At 45.8% G+C, this 25306-nt stretch overlaps 1 long non-coding RNA gene across 2 annotated transcripts in view; it reads left to right on the forward strand.

Annotated features, from left to right (window-relative positions):
* LOC135367844 (uncharacterized) overlaps positions 1 to 25306 on the forward strand; it is a 247651-nt gene that overhangs the window by 96236 nt on the left and 126109 nt on the right. Inside the window, exon 1 of one of the 2 annotated variants that reach the window (XR_010414554.1) lies at positions 10332 to 10476. The exons of the other annotated variant lie outside the window; for it this stretch is intronic. This is a non-coding gene — a long non-coding RNA (uncharacterized LOC135367844). Of the gene's footprint in view, positions 1 to 10331; positions 10477 to 25306 lie in introns of those variants that run through there. 2 annotated transcript variants of the gene reach the window in all.

A 25306-nucleotide genomic window follows, 5' to 3' on the forward strand; every position in this document is an offset into this window, starting at 1 on the left:
CGTGCTCTAAGTAATTGTGTCATCTCGGACGAGTGTTTTCCCATTGTCAGTGTACAAGCAAACGTGTGAAACATGCAGGCGCACTACGTTGTGACTCGGAGGCGTCATGCACCGGCGCCGGCGATAGCCAGTCACGGACGTCTTTAGATTTGTGGGAGGAGTTGAGGCGTAGGAGTTAACTTGTTCGCAAGAAAAGAATAAGAGAGGAAGCACTCAGCCTCTTTGCTATTTCATACGTGAGCTTACACTCTAAAAACAGAACTTCACTGCATAACATTCGCGAGGTCAACCTCCATTCAGGATGATATCGTTCCGTCTTACGATTGTTGAAAATTGACTGCTTACGGCTTTTGTGAAACTTTTTACATATTCACAATGTGTTACAAAAATGGTGTGCGCCCCTTCGACCTCAGCTAATTAGGTGGCAGAGCAATATCAGTCGGAATGTGGTTAGTTTTGAGCATGCGGTGTCGTGAAGTTCTGAGTTTGGGAGAGTAATCCCTGAGATTGGCAGTGCTCCGTCGTTACGTAACCTAACCAACACCCCCACATGGTGCGTTCCCACAAGGGCTCCCCCACATGGTGCGTTCAGGCCCGACCATCAGAAAGTATGATACCGTTATCAGTGCTGGTTTGTGGGAAGTACGGTGTGTGCGCCTTTTTGTGATAATTAATGTTCAGCTTGCTGCAACGTCAATTTTGACGCGGTGGCGGCGGCTGGCAGAGCAATTGCCACCCTAGGCAGAGAGTGGCAGACTTGCAGGGTTGTAGACTGGCAGAGTAGTTGCCAGTAGAGCAACCTTATCGACGCTAAGTAGAACTATATGGAGACAGCGTTGTCTGCTATCCCACTCGAGCTTGGGAGTGTTTGTCAAATAGCCTCCTCCTCCTCCTGACGATAATGCTCGTCCGCGCATTCGGAGCGGAGCGTCTGCGTCTCGATAAACCCCCTCATGCGTGAGTGGGATAGCCCACGACGCGTCCCCCTATAGTTCTACTTAGCGCCGATTGGGTGGATCACCAACTGCTCCGCCAGCCGTCACTACGTGCAAGATAAGTTTGCAGCAAGGTGTACCTGCATATGTGCCACAAAAAAGCGCACGCCTCCCGTTTTGAACAAATCAGGAAAGGGAACGATGTTATTCAGTATGATGGTTTAAGCTAGGATCGTGTTATGTGGCGAAGTTCGTTTTTAAGAGTGTAAAAACACAAGTCTACCACGTTTGACACTCAATACCAACAGCTATCACTGTCAAGGTTATTACTTCTGATTAGAGGAGAGAGCGATGCCTACGCCTTTTGTGAAATAAATGTGCAGACTCCCGAAACGACGTGCCCCCCCCCCCCCCCGTTAGCAACGAGTTAGGAAAGAGAATCTCGATGCGAATAATTGTTATTGAGCTATGTGATGAACACCTGGTTTTCTTTCGCGCTCCGAGCCAACCGTTTTTCGGAATAATATCGAGTCCTCCTTCTCTGCGACGTCACCGAACAGGACAGCTAGCAGTCTGCGAGCGAACCTGCCATTTCTCCTCCAAATAGGGCACATTTCCGTGTATTTCTTTTGATAGTTCAGAAACCTGGTTAGTCGTCTCGTTCTTCTGCTTACGGGTTTCGCACGAACGTCTTCTCCGTCTCCTTGTTTTTGTGTTACGCGAATACAACCATTATTATGTGACCCGCTACTCGTGTACAAATAATTAAGAGGAATGAGGATGACTAGATGCCTCGAACTCGCCTCGACGATGATGTGAGGCATGGTGTGACAAACGGTGTAGACAGCGCTTCTGAGCAGACGTCGCTTACACGTCTAAATATTTTCTAGACTACTAAAGACTAGAAAGAGAGGGGTGGGGCATTCTTTAAGATGGTCGCGTGAGGTATGCCGCGCTCTGTTCCTTAGTAAGGATAAAGCTCCATTATCTCGCTTCAGCAACGATCTAACGGGCTCGTCTGCCCGAGCAGAGATGGTTCTTTGTCTGGCTTGCAAGCACGAAGGGACAAAGTCAGAAGGCTTTTTCGCTCGGTAAATTAAATAAACGGCTATCCGCGGCGCCAGGCACTCCAAGGCACCCGATTTCGTTAGTTCTCATATCTGCAAATTATCTCGATATTATTATGCAAATTATTATGCAAATTATCTCTGCAACTTATCTGCATATTCTCTCGATCGCAAAACATTGTTCTGCCCGCGTAAGAACGTAGCCCGCCCCGTTTGTTGCGGCGTCCCGTACGTCACATCTTCGTCGAGGTCGGTGGAGGATTTGCCATTATTTCGTACTGCTCGGTGAGCGTACACATTCCAGTCCTCTACACGAGTAGCGAGACATATGTTTATGATAGAACCCTCCTGGTACACAAGAAGAAGAAAGTAGCAGTGAGGTATCCGCAAGCACCAGAACGAGATGTCGGCGCGTTTGCGAGCCATCGAGACAAATAAGAGATACATATACGGATTGTATTGGTCGTAGACACGGCAGCATCGTTCGCAGACTGCTGCCCGTTGACTACCATGATATCACAACGAGGGAGTAGACGGATCTCGGCACAGTTCCCCCTGAAGTCGGCTCAGGACGTATACTAATCCCCCTGTCCCCCCACTCCTTCCTGCTGTCTTCTCTCCATCCGTCCACATCAGTACGCCGCTCATAGCCACAGTTGCTCGCGGCGCTAACACGGAATAAAAACGTAACGAGCACCGTAGCCTCAACGAGCGAGGCTAAGCAGGAGGAGCGATTCTGACCACAGCAAAATATGAATAAGATCTTGTACGGGGGGCGTTCAAGTCAAACCGGGATTTTTCATTTTTCGCAAAAGTAAAATGAACTTACAGGCGAGAAATTAGTTTTATTTTTCAACGTAATCTCCAGCTGCACTAATGCACTTGTCCCAGCGTTTCACGAGGGCTTGAATGCCAGCAGCGTAGAAATCCTTACTGACGCGTAGCAGCCATGATCGGACCGCATTCTAGGCCTCGTCGTCGCAGCTGAAGTGGGGGCCCCCAAGGAACGCCTTCAGTGGCCCGAAGAGATGGAAATCGCTGGGGGCGAGGTCTGGAATGTAAGGGGGATGTGGTAGCAACTCCCAGCCAAGTTCCTGTAATGTGCGTGTCGTGAGATGTGCGGTATGCGGTCGTGCATTGTCATGTAGGAGGAGGACTCCTTTGGTGATGAGGCCCAGCTTTCCGAAACTGGATGTGTTCATGAATGATAGTGTCCAATGTTCCCACAGAAAGGTCCATCTTTCGAGCCAGTTCGAGACATGTTATCCGCCGGTCCTTGAGGGTCAGGCGCTCCACAAGTTGGATGTTCTCAGGAACTCTGACACTGGGCTCTCAGCCGCCCCGACCAGGATCGTCCTGCACTGATGTACGGCCGTCTCGGAACCGTTTGCACCACTCAAACGCTTTGCTGCGGCTAAGTGTATCGTGGCCATACTGAGCCTGAAGTCTTCTGTGAATTTCAGATGACTTTACGCCTTCATTCACGAGAAACTTCATGCAATTCGCTGTTCGATGTGCGCGCTCACCTCGTTGTCGGCCATCTTGTCTAGCACGTGTCTTCTGTTTTGCACAAACTTTGGACCATTACGTGGTGAACGCGGAGGCCTGTCGCGTGTGAAAATGATGAAAAAGAAGTAGCGGGAGCCATTTGTACACTCAGGCGACAGAGAGTCCCGGTTTGACTTGAACGCCCCTCGTAGTATGGTAGAGCGGAATAAACACGGACACGTATGTTCCAACACGCCCAACGTCTCATTTTATCGATATGATTGCTGGTTTCTCCAGCGTAGCCCAACGATACGTTAAAAGGAGGATTGCATCCGGAAAGCGATCTATGAAACCGGTAAACTATGTTCGGCATCGGCCATCAATCTACCCAGCCAATTTTTTCGCACGAAAAGTGCTTACATATTATATAGAGGTATTTTAAAGAACACCGCTGCTTCCAGAGCTGCAAGGACTCGGGCGGCGTGACGTCACTCAGAGTGGCCCTCAGAGGAGGAAAGGGGCCGTCCCGACGCCCCGTAATTCTGTGACACGCAAACACGTCAGCAGCATTCCCTTTGTCAAGGTCACGTCCTCATTGGTTCCTAGGGAGTGACGTTTTTTCGTTTTTTTCAGACGATTTTTCGTTTTTTTGTAATTCCGGCAAACTCTCAACATCCGGCGTCTGCTCTTGTCATGTATACCATAAAATAACAGTCAAACTACACCATTCTTTCGGGTGGGATTTTCGACACCGTAGTCAATGCTCCGCGAGGATAAAATAACACTATATGTAGGTTCAAAATCGACTGGAACGGACGCGACTGCTCTTTTAAGTGCACTCCTTTCATTAGGTCGAACGTTCAGTGCCATATGCTATCTTTCCTTCTTGTTCACCATAGCAAACCAACAAGCTCAAATTGCCACTACGAACTGAGTTTCGTGTCGTCTAAATGCTACTTGGTTTATGTTTCATCGAATGCAACTCGATGTGGCTTTTACAGCTCAGTGGCTTAGTAGCGTTACCGCTTGAGACAATTTGCCTCTCCCAGATGTTGTCACTGCGGTGCTCTAGAGGATCTGGAGCACATTCTTCTTCGTTACATACACTACCAACCTTCCCACACCGCACTGTCCGGGTCTCTTAGTCAGCTGGACTCTCGCCCCTTCCCCCTATCGAAATTGCTTGCTCACTGGTCACGTCGAGCCCACCAACGCTCTGCGGTCGAAGCTCTTTTGACTTTTCTGGACACAATCGGACTTCGATGCTTATATTGAAGGAGCTCATTATTTAACTCTCCACATCACCTCTAGCAAGGGGGTAGAGTATCCCCGCTGGCGATGAAACTCCCCATTCATCATTTTAAAATAAAGTTGTTGTTGTTATTGTTATTCCACGAAATTTCTCTATGTGAAGCTCAAGTATCATAAAGTAATTTCTAGTTTTGAGAACAATGACGTCATGGGGGTCTACCCATTCGTCTGGGACGACGTCTGACGATCCTCCAAGGACGATTTCAACGTAAGGTCAGAGATCTCCATACAACCTTCTTCTTCTTCTTTTGCACCACCACCTGAAATTTCATAGGTTGCCTAGTACAGTTGCCATAGTTGCCATAGTTGCCATAGCTCCAGCTACCATACATATACTCATAAACATATACTGCACCTCCCTTTGGAAGCTTGGCACATCCCTGACGACATCACCTAGTGACAAAACCTGATCGCTTGAGCGAGGTGACGCGACGATGCTTTCAGCTGCCCTTGTTATGGAAACCAGCCGCCACCAGCTGCATCGGTATAGCCACTGGTAGCCACAGAATGTCAGGCAGCAACGGTGTTGTAAACCGTTTAGTGTTTCGTTTCTTTCCATTCGTTTTTTCCTTTTTTGTGTGTGTTCCTGTTCTTCATTCAAATGGAATGCTACACCGTTTGAGGAAATTATAAAGTAATATTTCCTGTTATATTTCAACTGTATCGGGACTGGCCTTCTTTTCATGCGCAACAGTGAAATGCAGATAAATAAAAAAGAAGTGGCATATCATAGCAAAACAAATAAATAAAATGTAACCATTTCGCCGTCACTGTTTTAACAATGTGATTACACTGCGAATTTTTGAGTGTTTTCCTTCAGGAAAAGGTAAAATTGACAAAGCGCGCATGGACTGCGCAGCCGATATAAACACTTGAGTTAGATGGACTTAGAAGTAGAGTCCTGCACGGCCCACGGTGTCCGCGGGTGACCCGAATTTTGTTGCGGGTGGCGGGCCTAGGTCTTCAGTGTCATGCGGGTGGCGGGCTGGGTACGGTCGGCATTTTACCAAAACACTATTAGGAAGTACACCGAGTTGCCCAATTTCTTACGCATCTGTACTGTAGTGACTCGAAATATGACGTAAAACGTCGCTGACAAGGGCGGAACAAACGCTCAGACCGTTAAGGTGCAACAGCTCCTGTGTGCTTTTCTCGATCTATGTCGTATTTCGTAGCATCATTCCTCAAGTCATAAACCAACACACATTTGCACCTTTTTGCTTCCTACGCTGATGTCGTACAAGAAACCATGCACACAGACATATCTAATCATCAGGCATAGACCACGGAGTACTCTCAGTTGGGTGCGGGTGAGCTTTTCGAAAAAAATATGCGGACTGCGTGCGGATGCGGGTGTAATTTGTAATGGGACGCGGGTTGCGTGTCGGGTGCAGATTTGCACACGCGGGTACTGCTTGGATGCGGGTCAAGTAATTTTGACCCGCACAGGACTTACTTCAAAGCACCATCTGAACTTGTCACAATCCCGAAATCCCGTCCCGGGATCCCGGGATTGACACCGAAAAATCCCGAAATCCCGTGGCTGCAAATATGGCTCGGGATTGACAACGTACCCGTACTATACGTACTATACGTACCCGTCTCAAAAAGTGTCCCGCTCCTTGCTATGTCAAGGAACGTTAGACATGCAAGGTATTAGGCATCCTGACTTGTTAAAAATTATAGGCCTATTCGTATCAATCTACAGGCAACACGCAAAAGCAGGCCATTTAGTTAAATGGCCGTTCGCCTCCGGCATTTTGCAAAATGCAGAATATGCCAGTCATCCTGCCGAAGAAGATATAGATGGAGGCTGTTGGGGGCGAAGATAAGAACGTTGAGAGCGAGGCAAGCTGCTACAGCCGCACTAGACTAACCTAACTTATCACTGAACTAACACAAACTAAACTAAGACAGCAAAACTATGTTAGTTTAGAACTAGGTTAGGTTAGGATAGTGCGGCCATGGCAGCTAGCCGCGCCCCACAACATCCTTATCGAAACGGATTTGTGGAGGCGAGGCAAGCTGCCACAGCCGCACTAGTCGAACCTAACCTATCATTAAACTAACATAACACATCATAAACTTGGTTAGTTTAGTGATAAGTTGGGTTAGTTTAGTGCGGCTGTGCCAGCTAGCCTCGCCCCCCCAAATCCGTTTGGATAATGAGACGAAGTCGAGTTGCGGAATGGTGACGCCTACCAAAACAACGCCCAAGCCAGCAGTGGATCGATGGCCATCCGGGCCTGTCATTTCCTTTCCGCATTTCCTTGTGGTTTCCGCATCTCATTGTTAAACTGGCGAGGGCAACAGTGACGATGTTAAAGTTTCCTGGAGTATGAGGGACGATACAGGACGAGAAGAACACGACAGACTTTGAGTCTGTCGGCGGTCTGTCGTGTGTTCTTGTCCTGTATTTTTACTCAAATCCAAGAAGGTCTTAACGTTCTCAAGCCAACACCAGCTAGCCTGCCTACCCTTGTATTGTTCATCGAGTGAAAACGCAACACACACATACACATAAATGGGCGATTGTATGACCGCTATGAGGAGTAAGGTTTCTGCCACTTCATTCCAATGCATGCACATCCTAATGTTTCTATATGTTCGCTCTCATACTTTATTATAGCTGTCGCCTTCGGTTTCTTCTTCTTCTACTTCTTTTTTTGTTTGACTTGTTGGAAACATAATCTATATGAAGAAGAAGAGTATATAATAAGGAGAACAGTCTCTGTTCGAAATATCGGCGGCTCTCGTCCTCAGGCACATCCCTCCATAGTCTATATGATAGGTTCCTTTGCATTCGGTTCCTTTTCCATAGCACTCCCGAAGCATTTTGCAAAATGCCCGACGCGAAAAGCCATTAAACGAAATGTCTGGGCCGCTTCTACGGGCACTTAACTTTTTCCCAACTCTATTTTGCATTTTCCTAAATGCCTGACCGAAACGTGCATTTCATGAAATGCGTGCAATCGTGTAGCCATTTAATAAAGTGTCTGGTTTTGAGTTCTGCCTGTAACATATACATATCTGCTAATCGAGACAGAAAGCCGTAAGTAGAGGTGTGCATAACGCTAGAAGCTATAATGGATCCTCGAGACGTAGTGCATGGCTCAGGGAAGGTTACGTGTTGAAATTCTGTTTTCTGTGCGCAGCACTTCTGCAGGCACCCATCTGGCGTGCTAAGAAACTTCTACGAAGTTCTTCTTACTGGAAACAAACTTCTCGACTTTTCTTGTGCATCGTGCAGCGATTACATCAAATGTCAGAGCGCAATTTACGACCGACAGCGTCAAGAATAACTCGGAAGTTTTTCGTAAGAGAGTCACACAAGCTGAGCAAAGAGCACCAGGAGTAAAATCGATCCAGAAAGTAAACGAACCTATTTCGTGTTCGGATGCGCGGAAAATAACTCCATTGATTCTTGGTGGATGATGCTTTATTTCCTTTTACCTTTTTGCCGACGTAAACACATATAAATGAATTATGATGACACAGGATTGGGAGGGGGGAAGCGTAAAGTATAGAATTCCGTTTTCCAGCTGAAATATGGAAGGCCACGCGAAAAGAACTAAAGGTAATGCACGGGATGTTTCGCAAATATTTCGACAAAGAAGAAATACACTTCATATGCGTGGGAATAAATTTCATGGCGTGACGATAAATTTGACCTAAGGTCGCTCCCGCATATCGGTCCCTGATAGAGTGACGTCTTCGTCTTCAAGCTACATTCATTCCAACGCCTCTACCTTTCTGTAACTTTTCACTTCTATGTGAGCTGAATTGAATTGGAAAATAAAACTATAGTGGCTAAACCAGTAATACAGTTTTTTAGATGCACTTGCAATAATTGCACGTCAGTGAGATGAAATTATCTGATGATACTAGTAATGCTCATGAATGGACTGCAATTATAAGATGATGATAATTGTGGTGTAGCGGTGTAGGAGCTCGCACACTATTAGGTGGGCTGGTTTTTAAACTAAAGCCAACGTGGAAGACGCGGTGTGCATCCAAGAGGCGTAACTACGAGCACGACATGCAAGGTTATACCGACCATGGCGTTTGCCCCCCTTCCCGGCACCGGATTTGGAAGCTAGCAGCGGCGCTGCTCATCGGCCCGTTTATGGCTCCCTCAATTGATGTCAGTGGCGTAGACACGGGGAGGGGGGGTAAGAGGGCTCAAACCCCCTCCACCTGCCACAGGGCGACCCACGCGAATCGTGGAAATCCGTGAAGAAAAAAATAATATACAGGGTGTCCACGCTAAGTGTGAACAGATTTTTAAAAAATATATATAACACTTTTTCGAAGATGAAATCAATTGCAATATAGCATATGCTGAAGGGCACTCCCTAGCAGGGCATTAGCAAAGTCCAAAGGCAATGTCTTACTTAACTTTCATTAATTAACTTTTTAATTATAAAAGCTACAAACTTGTCCCAATGAGAACATCTGTTCCTTTCGGTTACTTGATATCGTAGCCGTTTCCAGAACAAAAATTCGTTCGGTAGATCGCCCGCAAAAAATTCGTGAAGGTACGCCATTTTTTTCTTTATTTTGTTCATTGCGCTTCTTAGAAGGCGCGTCTTTCTTTCACCCCCAATGTGAGAGGGAGAAAGAGCACACTATCGCCTCTCGCGTCCTGGAAAAAGATTAAAAGGAAACAGAAAATGCAACCCAAGATAAGGCCAGTTCCGATAGAGTCACCCGATACATTTGTTTTTGTTTTGTTTCCGCAAGTTAAAGCTCATCTTCGACGCATGAGGCGGCACTGTGCTCCTTTCCCCTCTCACGCTGGGGATGAAGGAAATACGGGTCTGCGAAAATGCGCAATGAACAAAATAAAGAAAAAAATGGCGTTCCTTACCACTTACCGTTACGGTCGTATGTCCACTTGTGCACGTTCACAAATGAAAATTCCATTATCTAATCATGATGCAGATCTCGTAGGACAATGCGTAGTGTCCCTATAGCGTATCGTGCGGATGGGCTCCAGCATAGGAGCGGCCGATTATGACATGGTCGGTATCGACTAATACGTCGCTGCTACGAGTAACTGTTTCGAACCCACCTTTAATAGTGAAGGGCCATTTGTACGGTTCGGGATGGCAATCCGTAGCTACAGTCCGAGATGTTAGGTCGCGACCTGTTTACTGATGGCAAGGAGACGATGAGCGCTGGAACGACAGCTGAGCCTGGAAAAAATAGCGCTCGTCGTATCCCTTTTCCGTACGTATCAGTTGCCGTCGTTTTCGCCACCACTATAATAATAGTAATCCTATTTAGTTCAGGCCTCTTTAGCACGCCCTAACACCTGATTGGTTACGCTTGTAATAGTGCTCTAGAGAACCTCAAGTAATATGAGTTTAGAAGAAAACACGTATCAAAGGTACGTGAGGAGAGATAAGCGTGTAGCGTCCCGTCTATGCCCGTACAAAAGCTGGGCGCAGAGATAATGCACTTAAATTGGAGGAGAGCAGGCCGTTAAGAGGCTGCTATTGCCGGGAAATCTTTCACAAGCGCGACATGGAACGCTACATCTGGCGGTAACCACATCAGAAAGCACTTTGCGCTCCTTTGTGTCTTTCCTGGACTAGTGCCATAGCGCGCAGAAGATACTCGCATAATGAATTCCAGTAGCGTGGTGAAAGCCTGGTAGACTGATGCAGCTGGTGAGTTTGTTCGCCATATGATCTACAACGAGAGAATTTGAGTACAAATTGACTTAAAAAGGCAGCAACGATTCGCAAGCGTTTGGTGCTCTCTTTTAAACTGCGAGTTTGCTCTCGGAGTTTATCTCTTTTACCGTGTGCTCAAACGGGCGACATCCCAACGGAATGTTCTACACAGAAGAAAGAGTAAAATACTGCTCATCACGCATCGGGTTTTATGTGACGAAATATCTGGAGTGACGCACTGTGCACTTAGCCGGTGACGTATGTCCCAAAGATGAGGTAGTTACTCGACAAGAGGTACTCGTTACAAGTTAAGTTACTTTGCAAAAAAAAATAGCTAGGCTACTGGCCAACTTACAGGTAATGAAAATGAACTTGAAGTTACTTTCGAGTCACATAATACAGGTTTTAGTTCTCGTCCTTTCTGTACCTTGTTCGTTTAGTTCTCGATCTTTCTGGTTTACCAGCATTGTCTTTTCACCATAGCTTCGGCGCACTATGACCTTAGTTGTCCGTGCGCCATAAAAACCCGAATATCATCACCATCAGTTCTCGACCTTTCTATAATTCAGGTCCTGAACTCACAATGGGCGGTGCAAGATGTTTTATAATAGTTTTGAGGTACAAAAACTATACCAATGACGAAAGAAGCGTGTCTTTATGTACTTCTGTAAGGAGGGATTTCATGATTTTCATGTCGTAATAAGGTTTTTCAGCGGCGCACAAAGCATACATTGAATATTTTGGATCGATGAGTTGTCTTCTACGCATATTTCGTTGAACCGCTCCACGTTTTAATCTTACTACACAGTGTTCCCTGCCATTATGAATACACTACTGGTCGATATGATGAACGTCACCTGAGTCACCTAATGTGCAGCCGAAACAGGAGTTGTAGAGTTCACCGCGCAAAAACAAGGGTGCAACACATGCAACCGGTGCGCATTTGCTGTCGTCTCATTAGAGAAGCTTGCGAATACCAGAATCGAACAAAGGGAATTTAGGTCTTACCCAAAGTTACTTTGAAAAATCGAAACTAAAAAGCGAACGAGATCCTGAAGAAGCTACTAGAGTTCAAAGGCAACGAGTTAAGTTAAAAATAACCGAAAAAAGTAGCTTAGTTACAACGACGAGCTACTCCCAACACTGGACTATTTTCCTCTCGGCTGTTATGGAATATCTTGCGGCTGTGCCGCCCTATATTCCCAACGATTTACACTGCATGCAAAGACATAAACGTTCGGTTCTCGCACTTAGATGCAGAGCTGAGTGCGGCTAGGTAAATTCGTACCCTCACTCGCACATGTGCCACCCGTAATCGCATCTGCATCCCGCGGACGCAGTGCGGGTATGCCCGCATTTTACCCGTAACACGTAACGTCAACGAATTTCTACTCGCAAAGAGCAAAACCGTGAAACGAATCCGAAAACAGAACAACAGAAAATGAATGCCGGTTCTGAGCTTGTCGTGCGATGAAGTTGTCTTTTCAGAATAGGGAGTTTTAGTTGGCCACTTCTGCTCCTCCGATAACTTTCCGACTCAGCTTTCCGCAAAGCGCGCATGCGTAAACTGAGTCAGAGATCTCTATCGTCTACGAAAAATATCGGAATCCCACTCATTCCGTATTTATCGGACTTCTTTCGTGCGAGCTTTCGTGCTCCCACTCAGCTGTAGCATGCGCAGAGCGTTCACCTACATACAAGATGGCTGACAACAACAGAAACAATATCGTTCGCTCGCGCCGTGCACTGCGAACGATTTTGGTCTGCAACTTCCCGAAATCATGGCTCGGCGACAACCACGGGTACAGTAGAGGTTCTTCTGAAGAAAGAACAGTGTACTGTTGACGAGGCGTAGTGTGTGTACTTCCCCAGTCTTGTGTACTTGTGTGACTTCCCCCGTCTGGACGCCTAAGCCTACGTGAAGATGTGCATTGTTTCGCAGACAATTTTTTTACCAAAAACTGTTGTCGCCGCACAAATGCGCAGCGAAACATTTAGGAACATTACGTCTTCCACAACCATTGATACAAATGCTTGGAACACGCGTTTCATGCGCATAATGTAACTGGAACCTAACTTATGATACGAGTAAACGAAGTTAAGATTTGTGCGGACAGATGGCGTCCCGTTTGATTTTTCGTATCGATGGGGTAGTTCTCGGTGACTCTTCGTCTGCAAACTAAAACTGCGGACAAGCGCTATACGAATCATTTCCACCGACTCGTGAGTCGTATGTGTTTTTCGGAGATCGTATCGATCGGCGTGTTATCGTAGTGGGAACTAAAACTCCCTAATCTGCGTGGGATAACGACTAACCTGGTAGCAGCTAGTCCGATCTGACTGCGATAGTGTGAATTGGCCAGATCGCTTGTTGTCGGATAGAGTTCAGTTAAAAGTCACGAAAGGAACTTCTACGAGCGCGCCCCGTTTCGCTTAATGTCCGATGTAGAACTTCACAACTATTTAAAGGGGCACTAAAATGCAAAAACAAGTTCACTTTAAATTACGTTACACGCTATGTTAACTTCATACTTGTTATCATAAATCGAAACTTTGATTCCGTTACGAAGCTACAATAAAAACTATACCGGACTCTTTTGTGCTTCGGCGATAAGCAGTGAACGACGCTTCAGCTCGTGCATCGGTGTTTTTAGTCCAAGATGGGCGTGCACGTGCGTGTCACGCCATGGAGCAGTTCCGGTGAAAAAACATAGTGCGCTTTGCGAAGCGGACTGGCATCGCTGTTCGAAGGACGTGAAGATAATGCTGTCAGTGGAACATTCGCGAAACTGTTGTGGGCTACAATTCAGTGAATCGCGATTGAAAAATGCAGCAGTGCGCATCATGCCGCGCATATACGGAACACTACGATCGGACCCGTTTCAATACACACACTCACGATAGGTATGCGCTCGCTTCTCCTGTTGTCTCATTGGATGCCGCCAATCTTCGCCTCTTGGGTATCCCATTGGTTGCCGCCAAAAACTGCTCTGTTTTCATTGCGTTTTTCATCTAAACGGTAGCGTTGTGTGAACTAATTTCGTTTGAACTGCACTAATTGAAACACGGACTTTCATTTGAGAACAACTTGTTTAGCATTTTAGTGCCCCTTTAATGGCATCTTCGACTGGCAGCCACAGATCGCTCTAGAGCGTTCTCGAATGTGCGCTCTATCTTCTACTTGTAAAAACGCAGCTCTCTTACAGCAGCTTCGGCAGTTGTTTCTTTCCCTTATCAGACAGTCGAAGATACGATAAGTAAAAGGCGAAGCTGCCGGTGTAATGCTAAATGACATGCGAGAAGGTTTACTTTTCGATGTAATTTGCGCTATGAAATCTGGGACAATAAGCCATAATGAGTAGGCTAGGGTGGAAAAGTGTTAGTTTAGTGGGTGTGGTTAATGGGGGTTCACACGCACCGCCCGCGGGCGCATGGCGGGTACACCAGGAACTTACCCGCAGCGAAAGTAATTTTATATCGCGCAAATCACGAAACTGCGCGGGTATACTCTCACCCACGCTCGCCTATACTTGTATGGCAGCAGAAGACAATGTTGCGCATGTTCAGCTCGAGTATTATAAGAAATGTCGGTCCTGCCCAAACACAAGGCATACTTTTTCTTCTTTTTTTCTCTCTTTCTCTCTCTCTTTTTTTATTTTTTCCTATAGGGCCGATCTCGCGTTTCCTGAGTTACTGAAGTCATACGCCCAGTTCCCGCATATGGCGAATAGTTTCGGCATGCGTCTGAAGCGATGAAAGCTAACCGTAAATAACGTTCACTTCTCATGCGCGCAGTATTTTTTAGAAAATAAATGTACAATGGAAATATTCTCCCCTGGAATATCATTTATTGTTACGTCCGCCGTTACATCCTCGAGTACATCCATTTTGCGCCGGGTTGGGTGCACAGTATCTTTTGTGTTGCCGAATTTAGCGTGCTTGTACAACCTAGTTTCGACAAGTTTCCATCTGCGTTCAGAAGTTGAGAAATGACGAAAAACAGTTCATGCATGATTGACTAATGAAGCGCCAAAGGAACACGGACAAGAGTGGTAAGACAACACAAGAGCTACTCGCAACTTTCAGTGGAATAATAACAGCTTGCAAACACAGCAGTGAGAACAAACCGTCGCTCCCCCAAATCTTTCAGGATAACGGCTAGGACTTGGCTAGAACTTGGGGGGTGCCACGGTGTATTTTCGCGGCTGTGTTTTGAACTTGTTATTATTCCACTAAAAGTTGCGAGTATAGCGCTTGTGTTGTCTTACCGCCCTTGTCCGTATTCCTGTGGTGCTTCATTCGTCAGTCATGAATAGTCACCAATTAGCCCAACCGTCTACTATTATGCAACCGTTCATGCATTCTCAACGATCTTCTTCCAAATGAGTCTGATTTTGTAGGTTCAACTGAATAGAGCAACAGGGTTCCTAGACAGACCTGAGGTACGTGATTTTCTGTTGCCCACGGAGGCCGCGTTCACTTTGTTCAGGATTATACTACTACGTTTTTGTACGCGTATAATACACAATATAATTTTGTTCTCTCTCCCTCCCTTCTTACGACCCGTTTGCTACCTTCAGTAATATGATCACACTGGTCCGGAGAGACATGAGGCTAGGGCAGTGCAATACTTGTTCCTCTATGTTCAAATACACAAAATAAAACGCTCCTCAATAATTACAAACTTCCTAACAATGTCTATAATATTTATTAGGATAATTGTTTATCATGATTATTAGATATATTCAGGTACTGTAGGGGACACGGTTGTCTAAAATCAGCAGTACGTGCTTTATCTCATCTGAAATCTCCAGGTGTTGCAAGACTATTTCTTTCGAGTAATAAACGCGTGCAACCCATGGTCCACCTTCAAATACCATATTGGCAAAACACTTTCAAGCACAACCCAGGTCATATGGGTAGGCGAAGTACTGACAGGTGATTTTAGATAACCGTGTCCCCGACAGTACATATTTCCCGTCGTACATCACCGCAGCCGTATCCGTATGAACATGTTTGTTTCAAACGAACATGCACTAATGAAATAAAACATGCACTAAAGCAACAAGAAAAAAAAAGTAAGAATGACACAGTTGAGCTGCAGAGGCACAGTGAGAGTACTGAACGACTGACACTTATCCTGCATAAGTTAAAATTGCCTCAGACGGTGGGCTTTCAGTTTGCGGTGCTCAAATTTTCAAACATGCGGTGGGAAAAATCGGTGGCTATTCGATCCACTAGAAATCGACGGCGTTCAGTAGCAATATTTTGAAGTGCAACGGCACCCGGTAGATACGAAGAGACAATGCCAACCTTTGAAACCGGAAGTCGTGATAAAAAAATTGTGAAGTGGTAGGCGACGCAGATGACATTGCATGACGCTTTTTTTCGCTGTGGGAATGTTAAATTTAAAAACGCTCTCTCCACATTGGCGATTGACTCAGAGAGTGCAAGCAAGTTTAGGTCTACGGCAGAGAGAAGAGGCCACTGCTTCCTTTAAGCCACTCGAATGTCTCTGGCTGAAAAGGCTCGTGCGGGAGGTATAATCATGAACATTTACTGAGACAAGCCGTCCTTGAGCTCTATTAGCTCATGCACTGGCCGTGGCTGTACTCTTAAAAACCTGTTGGACATGCACCTCCGACTTTCTGACAGGGCCGATTATCCCGATTTTGTCCCAGAAGGACGCGTCTCAAATGCCCATAGTGCCAAACATGGTCATGTTTCTCGTGGAAGCCTCACAGAAGCTTTCAAATGTTAACACATACTTTGCTCGCTCTGACTCGCTCATTTACTCCAGAAGTGCTCTCGTTTTTTTATGCGAAAATCAGAACACAGTGGAATTTCGCACTAGATCTTCAATTTTGCTTCCAATCACAAACCATACATTTACGTCGAAAACATCTGTTACGGTTGTGTGCTCTCATTCCATCAATTTCATCATTTCAACAAGAATGCACGAGTTCCCTGACGGAATGTTTAGCTATGCTAAAAGTACTCCGCCTTCGTTCCTTTGTGGCAGCTGTATCCCATCCGTTGTTTGGGCCTCCACGATACAGTACGTCTTTACAAGCCTTAAAACAAAAAGAACCAGTACCACCTCGTGGATACAGCCCTGGACAATTCTCTAACAGTGTATGCATGTCCTCATGCACGTTTGCAAGATTCCTCTTGACCATTTCGGGAGTGCGGGACGTTTTGTTAATCGCTCTCTTGTCTCCTCTAAGCTAATTGCACCGTCAAGGGCAACATTCAGCAAATGGAAGATATGGGGAACAGCTATCGCTGTGCACACGCTCTCCGCACACTTTTTCTAGTCGGGATGTAGTTTTCGCATGTAATACGTGGAAACAGTGACTAACGCTGAGACGTGGTGTGCCTCAAGGACTTGCCATACTTTGTTATCACATTTTGCAACACAGGAGAGACAGACATCTTATTATGTTTTGGGAAGTACAAATAGCTCAACTTGAACTGTTTTTCGCTGGCACTGGTCACTTTCGTTATACCCAGTACACCACATATGTCCTTTAGATGTCCAGAGGATGGTTCAGTCGGGGGTTTTAGTACGTCCTTTATATATCCAGATATATCTAAAATCCGCTGAAAAGACGTGGTATAGATGATCGAATGCCTGTCCAGTGCACGCTGTTGGTACGTTGCGGAGATATCGCGGTTGCATGTTTTCTCCCTCTAATGGATATACGTACAAAACACACGTACGGATGTCCGTCGGGCGTACTATATATGTCTGCCTTTGCACACTGTAAATGCCATGCACTATGATACAGGAAATATTTTTCATTGGATCAGCACGAATATAATACTATTCTATCTAAGCACGTCACGCACTTCAAGCGTCTAACCTGAGCTGCCAAGATATTAACGTTATTTAACCCAGTGCCGTGTATGCCAAAGGGAGTCTGGCCATTAATGGGACCTGCCTATACCTGAGGCTCCACCCACTTTTTGGGGTATCTAGCCAATCACAGGTCGAAATACTGTTGTCTATTATTACATCCATCCGGTACTTATACCTCACCCTTATTTACTGGGTGCCACCATTTTGGAGAAACTCGATTGATTCGGATTGGAACGGATATCACTGGTGACTGACGAAAACGACGAATTTTGCGCCCACTTTTATGAACGCCATCTGCATGGAGACAGGCATGTTGGGAAGGCTCAGAATTGCAGAAATGGTTGCTGGCAGAAGTGATTGGCCAGGAGAGCGGTACAACCGCTTCTTCGTAGCAGACGACTGCCGCTATGAAGTTTTAAACCACGTAATGTAAGGAGATCGAATCAAAAATGAGCAATGATGTATATATAAATAAAATGAAATTATATAATGCAAAATCCTACGTATAAGGGTCGTCCTTCTTGCTATTTTCTGGGCATCACGATCTTAACTATAGGCCTGACGTTAGCGAGGAAACATCCCATTTTCGCGTCAATAATAATGGCGGAGCGAAAGTTGAAGCTGATTTTGCAGATGCGTACATGAGGATATATACTCATAGTATGAAATTAAAGTAGTCCGTGAAATTTTTTTGAAACGAAATCTCCGCTTTGCCGTTCCAAGAACCATCCTCTATTTTGGAGAAAATTTGGTGTCATGGCAGCTCCAATGAAATGCGGCTAAGTTTGATTGGCAAGTCGAGCCTCTTTTTTACGCTCCTCCTAATGGCCAGACTCCCTTTGGCATACACGGCACTGATTTAACCTAAACTGCAGCGCAATGTGTCACCGACTGCCGTCGTCCGGCGACTCGGTATAAGAAGCGCAAATGCTGAACCGCACCCGCGTCCACAATGCAAGTGGGGGAAACTGCATGGACATTTTGCAGTAGTCTCACTTGGCGTAATGGATGGCCGGCAGACGAGATGCTTTAGGCCAGCTCCTTCGGAAACTTCAGTTATTACACTCGTCTGCGTAGTCTCACACGCGCTTGCGCTTCCTTCCCTCCGCGTCAGGGTAAAATCCCGAAGTGACGAGAGAGAGCTGCTGAGAGAGCGTTTAACTTTGTCTTTGTCCTAGTGGTGCTGGATCATTTTCTTCCAATTTCTGTTACACTCGTTGTTATTTTGTGCCATCCCAACGCCCTCTGACGAGTATTCGCCACAAGCCCGAAGCGAGGGCCTCTAAACTGCTCCTTCTTCATACTGGTTGTTGTTGGCTTAAACAAGTACATTCAACACGGGGAGTCTGCTCAGTATGCCATCTTACACATGTGTTGCACAGTCGCCACATACGACTACCATATTCTTTGTCGGTACAAAAGATTTTAAGCTTCGTCACTCACTACCGACAAGGCTGTGCGGTCCATATCTTGCCTGTCGCTCGCTCGAGTGCTCTCGGAGTCAACATACCGTTTACTCCTCTGAGCGGCGGTATTTTTGCTTACATGATATCCCGGAGGAGCTTGTATTCTCCTGTTTAACTTTTCAACGAATTGACAGGGAAGAGTACTCGGAGTGATCTACCGTTATCAAACTCTGAAGACCAGACTACAACTTTATTCGAATTTTTCTCGCGAAGCATTATAATGCTACTTTCCTGTTCGTCGCTACAACAATATGTAATCAAATCGAACCTGTTAGAAGCTGTGTAATGAAGAACCAGTGCCCGGGTGGAGAGAAATGTACGCTAAATACGTGATGCTTGCTGAAAATAAGTGTTGCCATATTAATACAACGATGCGATTGCAATACAGGACATAACAAGCAACACTCGCTAGCAATCCGCCGACCTGCAGCTTGTTGAGCACGTACGTTTATTTCTTATTGAAGCGTTGCTGTGTTTGAACTCTTACAACGTGTGGTCTTCTTTTTCTCCCGTTTAAGAATTTTTTTCTTCTCACTCATTAGCGTAACTAACGCTTGGTTCAGTTTTGCTCGGAGATACAGGGGGTGATAGTGGGAGTAATGGACGGGTTGCAAGTGACATAGTTGCCCTCACTAAGAAAGTCTACCGAAGTATCGAGAAGACCGGCTTGTAAGGCATTATAACATAGTCAATAAAGACACGAACTGCAGCCAAATTTCTTTGTCACTGAACCGAAAATGAACCGCAACCGACACGTACGAGTATTGGTAGAATTTGTTACAAGGAAAAGTAAGTACAAGGTTGAACGGAATATATTAATAGTGCACGCAGTTGAGAATGCCGTAGTACCATATCTCTGTTGTATATGTGTCGTCCTTTGTGAAATGAGTTTTAAAAATATTCCATCTTGGATAACTGTGGGATTATTTGGCCTCAACAGCACGCAGTTAACCCTTTTTAAAACTCGAGTTCCTTTATTCAGGAGCGGTCAAGCGATCCGGCTGAATTTAAATTGGGAATTGAAAGAGTCTTCCCGCTAGAAATGCGGGTAGCGGCGGACTCCTTCTCCGCTACTGTTACCCCTACTTTTTGTAATAGGGAAGACGTGGAACACAGAGAAACAAAGCGAGATACCGGCGAAGCAGAAATTCTTCTTGTTATTCCTTCAGGTATTATTAATCAGGCAGACTGACATGTGACGATCTTCCTCCATTTCACAAACTCTCATGAGTTAAGCGAAATCGAAGATTTAGGAATATAATTTCCGTTATTCGGTGCATTTTAGACTATTTAGCTCACATTTGCGAAGCACAAACACTTATATATAACATACTGCATAATATGGGCCACCAAGCTCCGTAATGCAATAGCCTGAGTCTGGGCTCACAGACGGATGACACGCAACACACGACTGAAACCAGCAAAGTTTACTATTCACAAGACAACTCTTTCATTATGGAGTTCATCCACTTGCTAGCCTGCATCTACGCCATTCTGTCAGCTACGAAGCTCGTTTCCGTCACACAATCAGTTGCAAAACTAGTGTGAGCGTGCTGATAGCACATTTCAAACTGTTTCACAACTTTATGGTCGGAGTAAATAAACAAAGCATCGTGTTCTTTGGAACAGGAATGCGAAAATACGTAGGAAGCTCAGCGAGATATCACCATAGTCATTGCACTCCAAACGAACCGCCGACTTTGCTTTCAGGTATTTGTGCCGCATATGAAGCATTTCTGGCAAGATATAATTACCATAGCTTATACGGGTTGCCTAACGCGATCTAGTTATTTCCTCTCCTTAGATACGTTACACTATAGGAATATGAGGCACACAAAATGAAGAAATAAGAAAGTTTCTCGGGGGTCAGTGCATGCCAAGATGCTTAAAGGGACAATCTGGACCCCAGATGTCAAGTAAATATGCCTCACCAGATGATTCCTTATATCTTTCCGAACCACCATGCAAAATATTTCGTTTATATTCGGCTCTGCGAATTTGTAATGCAATTTTCAACTTGCATCTTTTGCCCCCGACTGAAAGCCGCACTTGGAGAGTCGTGGCGCCAGGAGCGTTCTCTTCCGGCCTTTGCGGCGTCTGCTCGGCTCCTCTCGGCGGGCTGTGTGTTCTTTGTGCGTCGCCGTTCTTGGTTTCCGCACTTTCAGTACGCATGGTATTCCTGCTTTTTATTAACAGAGACTGGTTACTGCATATGTGAAGGTGTTGTTGAGCGATGAGGCATAGCTGTTCCTTAATGCATCATGCGAACAAAAATGAGAACACAACGTGAGTGTCATTTTTCGGGTTTGCGGAGACCAAACTCCTAAAACAGTTGGGGGTAGCCAGTATTCATCGTCTTGAATAAAAGTTCCGTGCAGTACCAATGCTTTTTGAAAAGACAAGTACTACTGTTGTTAAGTTTCAACCTTGTTCTCGTCACAGATTTGGCCTAAACAGCATAAGCATTTATCAGGCGCGTCTCTCGGAGTTACAGCACCAACAACAATCTAGAAAAGGTTGCAAGCTACATAGTTTGGAATACCATAAGTTATTAAACAAATTGCCAATCCCAACTGGGTAATGTCTCAACTAGAAATCTCATTTTGCACCTCAAACAAGCGGCGAGTGTTGTTGTGTCGTCTTGCACAACGTCGGGAACAACAGTGACTTCACGGAGAAACCGAAACCGGATATTGATTAACCGTAAGATTCAATTTATGTTTTCTAAAACTGGGACGCTTTCATCCTTTCTGTTTTACGTGGTTGATATACGTGCGGTTGCACAATCGAATGGAGTCGCAATTCCAATACCTTCCGGAGGTCCGGACTGTCGCTTTAAATTAATGCTGTTTTCACACCTACTTGGTGATGGTACACAGGCTATTAACCGGAAACCAATTGATTGTTTACGTTTAGAGAAAAGTTACAGGATTTTTTTTTTTTTCTGTAAATGCTTCATTACGGAGGTAATCTCGCACGGCTGGACTCTTCCTGCTCTACACATACTCCTGGAAAAAGAGTATTATGCGTAGCTTTTCTAACCGCTTTTTAAGAGACGCCGTTATGCTGACTAGAAGAATGGAAACATAAGCTTTCGTGCAGTGTGCCAACAGCACTCAGAAGGCTGTCTATCCTTGGAGGAGATGGTCCTCGCGAAAACATCAACAAAGATTATGCCATTCGTTTGGTCTGTTTAACACCTAGTAGGTACTTATTGATGACTCGATGGTAGTGGTGGTGGTGGTGATGATGGTGAAAGCGCTCGCCGTGATGACTCGATGAGTGCTGCCTATGATAGCTGCTCTGCCAATGGACCATTTCCTGATATGTTGTGCCCTCTCGAATGTCGTCTGCTACTGGCTGAAAACAAATGCACGTGAGGAGGGGCCGTAGTTTCGTTTTTGTTAAAGTCACTAGATTGGGGAAAGTAACGCCATGCTTTTCCTTTCCCGCATCAACCATGGAACACTAATGGCGGCGGCTGCATGTGTGGGCATGCTACGGCCGCCATTGTTGCTCCAGGGTCGCGTCGGAAAAGATCGGAGGATATGGTACTTCCCCAATCCAGTGACGTTAGGTTTTGTGTCTTCCGTTCCAGCGTCCTGAATTCGCTCGCTGTTTGAGTATCCATCTTAGTTTCAAGCCCGGTTTCTACTGCTTCTGCCTCTACGAAGTATGGGTGTCCGTTTGATGTGCAGATGCGCTACAATAAACGAGGTCCGACACAAGTGATGGCCGAGGGAAGAATAATGTTTTAATGAACTGCGGGTGCGCTCGACACCTCGAGGTAAGAACTCGCGGGGCCACAAGCAATGTCAGTGATAGTGAAGTTGGCCGCTACAAGGGTTCCCCCCTGCGGCGAAGGGAATGTCCTGTATTCCGGGTTGCGGAGGGTTGAACGAGAGTTGAAGTCCAGCGAACATGGCGTGTTGGCGGACGCGCGCGTCGGTGACCGCTGGTAGCAATGGGCAGTGCAGCAGGGGAGGGAAGGTGGGTTGTGGGCGGCGGGGGTGCGTCGATGTCCGCGAAGTGGGCGGGCTTCAGGCGGTCCAAGATAATGGTTCCGGGACCGAAGGACCGATAATGGTGCTGCACCTCGAAGTATTTGTCGGCACGGTGAAGTACCTTAAAGGGACCATCATATGGAGGGGTGCGCGAAGGGTGTCTCGTTGGACGAAAACATGTGTTGCTGTGTTCAGGTCAGGGCTACAGAAGATGGTGCGGGAACGGCGAGGGGTCCGAGGAGGTGTTGCGACCATGTCGCGAAATATCGAACGTAGGCGGTCAAGGTAAGAGGAGGGGTCGGGCACAGCTGGCGAGTCGACTGGTGTGAAGAGCGGCGTGTCGTGCGACCGGCGAAGGGCGTTATGAGTCGGTGGCTTCCAAGGAGAGTGGCTGCCCTGGTAGTGCTGATCGATGGTGTCGTCAGAAATTTGGGATGTTGAAAGGCCTAATTGCTCCGAACATGATGTTCTTCGTTCGGGTCACCCATTTGTAGCTGCGCTACAATAAACGAGGTCCGACACAAGTGATGGCCGATGGAAGAATAATGTTTTACTGAACTGCGGGTGCGCTCGACACCTACGCTCGAGGTAAGAACTCGCGGGGCCACAAGCGATGTCAGTGATAGTGATGTTGGGCGCTAGAGATGTATGCAACGTGACCCTGGATCCTGCCGTGCCGTTCCATGCCAGACCGATCAGCTACGCGCCTCTGTTTTGAAGGAGAAGAGTTTTCTGCATTAAAGCTGTTCGTTATGGTTTTTGATGCCGAATCCCGGGAAGCGTAGTCTCCTCGTTGATGGAAGGACTCCAGGAACGGGAAAATTCATAATTTCATAGTTTTGGTAGCAGCGTAGTAAAATGGTAGCAGCGTTAGGGTAGTGATCGTTCCGGAATGATGGTTCCGCCAGTTTTCAGCCAGAACGAAAGCCGCACATGAGCTTTGTATTCGGAGGAAAATGGTCCATTGACCACAGGGAAAACTGATCAATCAGTCGAGAGTAAGCAGACGGAAAACTTTGAGATTTGGATTCGCGAACATTTTGAACAAAATACGGTTATTGGAGAAAGAAAAAATTGCTCGAAGAATTGATGTCCGAAATAAGTTCGAAAAAATATGCGCATTAAATTATATCTTAAATGCTCATCACCTCAATGTCAAGGTCACTGTGAAATAATATAGCTTGGTATACTTTATGCTGCGTGCTGACGATTTGAGGGAACATATGCAGGGAGCCTTTTTTTAGTCGATACAGGTTTTTCATAAAAAAACTATAAGGGCTACAGACATGCTGTTTTCACTTCTCTCATCTCTGGGCCCGCGGACGTTCTTGGCCATATGTTGCTCGACCGTCAAATGACTAATTACCTGAAAATCGTTAATTAACTTCTTAATTATAAAAGCTACGAACTTGTCCCAAGGAGAACATCTGTTCCTTTCGGTGACCTGATATCATAGCCGTTTTCGAACAAAAATCCGTTCGGTAGATCGCCCGCAAAGAAATCGTGAAGGAACGCCATTTTTTTTCTTTATTTTGTTCATTGCGCATCTTCGGAGACCCGTCTTTCCTTTGCGCCCAATGTGAGAGGGTGAAGGAGCCTCATGCGTCGGAGATGCCGCCACAATCCCGCTTCATGCGTCGAAGATGAGCTTTAGCTTGCGGAAACAAAACAAGAACACATGTATCGAGTGACGCTATCGGAACTGCCCTTATCTTGTGTTGCATTTTCTGTTAACCTTTTTCCAGGAGGCAAGAGGCGACAGTGTGCTCTTTCACCCTCTTACATTAGGCGCAAAGGAAAGACGGGTCTCCGAAGATGCGCAATGAACAAAATAAATAAAAAAATGGTGTTCCTTCACGATTTTTTTGCGGGCGATAAACCGAACGGATTTTTGTTCGAAAACGGCTACGATATCAGGTCACCGAAAGGAACAGATGTTCTCCTTGGGACAACTTCGTAGCTTTTATAATTCAGAAGTTAGTTAACGATTTGCAAGTAATTAGTCATTTGACGGTCGAGCAACATATGGCCAAGAACGTCCGCCGGCCCAGAGATGATAGAAGTGAAAACAGCATGTCTATAGCCCTTATAGTTTTTTTATGAAAAATCTGTATCGCCTAAAAAAGACTCCCTATATATTGCTTGACGTTAACATTGCCTTGAGTTTGAGGGAAAACACAGGGCGGGACGATCGTCTCGTCCTGTCTTTTCCCTCAAACTCAAGGCAATGTTAACATCAAGTCAACATCAACTAGCTCGCCTGCTCCTGCTATGTTCATAAATATTGCACCGTCTTTAGACACATTCGGCAAAGAGATGCCTACAGTAAGGTGTGAGTACGGTTTTCCCGGAAGGGTACTGTAGCGGAAAAGTAGAGGCATTATATTTACGTTACTTTCTTACGTTTATCTAATAGCGGTAGTGGTATCTCGTTACTCTTTCAAATTTGTTGTGATGCTAGTATTGCGCTACTCTTTCTTTTTCTTGCTTTT

This window comes from Ornithodoros turicata, chromosome 1, assembly GCF_037126465.1.
Source record: "Ornithodoros turicata isolate Travis chromosome 1, ASM3712646v1, whole genome shotgun sequence".
Lineage (NCBI taxonomy): Eukaryota > Metazoa > Arthropoda > Arachnida > Ixodida > Argasidae > Ornithodoros > Ornithodoros turicata.